This window comes from Cebus imitator, unplaced genomic scaffold (assembly GCF_001604975.1).
Source record: "Cebus imitator isolate Cc_AM_T3 unplaced genomic scaffold, Cebus_imitator-1.0 Scaffold581, whole genome shotgun sequence".
NCBI lineage: Eukaryota > Metazoa > Chordata > Mammalia > Primates > Cebidae > Cebus > Cebus imitator.
The window spans coordinates 686,673-688,802 of NW_016107896.1; the positions used below are offsets into that span (position 1 = coordinate 686,673).

The following is a 2,130-nucleotide window of genomic DNA, read 5'->3' on the forward strand; positions in this document are numbered from 1 at the left end:
CTGTCTCCCAGGTGCTCCAATCACCAGCTAACACAGTGCCTGGATCTATGTATTTTGTGTAGAGACCCGCCGCACTGGCCACGCTGGTGACCCATGGGGCTCCTCCACCCAGGAATGTCCTGGTCTGTGGGCAATAAAAATCCGTCTGGAAATGCAGTGTCCACTCACCCTGCATGCTCTCACTGGGCGCTGCAATCCAGAGCTGCTCCTAATCGGCCATCATCACATTGATTTATTTTTACTTAAATTTGTATCTACTATATATACTGAGTAAAACAAATTTTAATGAAAATTGTTTTAAGAATATCAAAGAATCCAAGACTATTTCAGCTTCTTTCTAGCTAAAATGCAGTGCTGACAACTGGTGACTGGCTTGCAAGCAATCTTGATGTGATGACAAAATAATCTTTTTTATTAGATGTTGGTCATCTTTCTGAAGTAGACTCTCCATGGCCTGAACATTTTCTGAAAATCATTTCGAGCAAAATGTCTGTATAATAACAAGATAACCACATCAAGATGGTTGGCAAGCTGAAGTAGCACTTACTATTGGTGTGTCCGGTGATTAGTTCTGTGACCATGTTTTACGTGGGCCAGCATGCCATGGAATGCCATCACCAGACAGAGAAATGTAGCCAACCAAATTGGAGAGCACAAGAACCACATGAGAACTGGCCTAGACCTCAAAGCCATTGAAACCTTTGCCTATCACAAAGATATGCCTTTAATGTTTGTTGGAGGTGTGCCTAGGAGTGGAACCACACTCATGAGGGCCGTGCTGAATGTGCATTCTGACATTTGCTATGGAGAGGAAATCAGGGTCATTCCCCGAATCCTGACCCTGAAACAGATGTGGTCACGGTGAAGTAAAGAGAAGATCCGGCTGGATGAGGCTGGTGTTACTGATGAAGTGCTGGATTCTGCCATGCAAGCCTTCTTACTAGAAATCATCGGTAAGCATGGGAGCCAGCCCCTGATTTATGTAATAAAGATCCTTTTGCCCTGAAATCCTTAACTTACCTTGCTAGGTTATTCCCCAATGCCAAATTTCTCCTGATGGTCCGAGATGGCCGGACATCAGTACATTCAGTGATTTCTCGTAAAGTTACTATAGTTGGATTTGACCTGAACAGCTACAGGGACTGCTTGACCAAGTGGAATCGTGCCATAGAGACCATGTATAACCAGTGTATGGAGGTTGGTTATAAAAAGTGCATGTTGCTTCACTACGAACAGCTTGTCTTACATTCTGAACGGTGGATGAGAACACTCTTAAAGTTCCTCTATATTCCCTGGAACCACTCGGTACTGCACCATGAAGAGATGATTGGGAAAGCTGGGGGAGTGTCTCTGTCAAAGTGAGTAGAAGATTTTTTTTTTATTTTGACTCTATATTTAGCTAATAATGATATGTACACATGTATGCATGTGTTTTATATACATATATGTGTGTATGTACCTGTGTTTGTATATGGAAACTGAAAACCTTTTCTGGAACAGATACTGCTTCATTGGTGAGGTTTCTTTTTTATTAATTCTCTATCAGTTTATTATAGGCTTTGACTTATTTATACATGAAAATCTTTGTTTGACGGATGCAAACTGAGCTTACAGGCAGTGAAAAGCTTTCTTCAAGGTCTTAGACCTTAATGTCCATAATTTAGTTTCGGTGGCTTCTGATATCCAATTTCTAGGTATTGTTGTTACTGAGGATAGTCGGCTTTTGTGTGGATTAAGGATTTTTTTGACAGAAAATCTTACCTAGAATTCCAATACAAAACAACTAAGAGCTGCTTTGGTTGAGGTGAGAATAAACTAGATCATATTTCCTTTGGCACAATCTTGGCTCACTGCAACCTCTGCCTCCCAGGTTCAAGTGATTCTCCTGCCTCACCCTCTCAAGTAGCTGGGATTACGGGCACATACCACCTTGCCCAACTAATTTTTTTTCCTTGTATTTTTGGTAGAGTACCATGTTGGCCAGATTGATCTCGAACTCCTATGTTCAGCCTTGAAGGTTTGAAGATGTGACCAGATGGTCTAGGAACACCTGTAGAGGTTGCTGAAAATAGACATATCAGGGGGCATTCACAGTTCTGCCTCTTACCTTATTAACTATGAAAGATAACC

General features: G+C 41.6%; 1 pseudogene; it reads left to right on the top strand.

Moving 5' to 3' along the window:
* Window positions 1-519: 519 nt before the first annotated feature.
* LOC108294459 lies at window positions 520-1,362 on the top strand (annotated as a pseudogene).
* The last annotated feature ends 768 nt before the right edge of the window (window positions 1,363-2,130 follow it).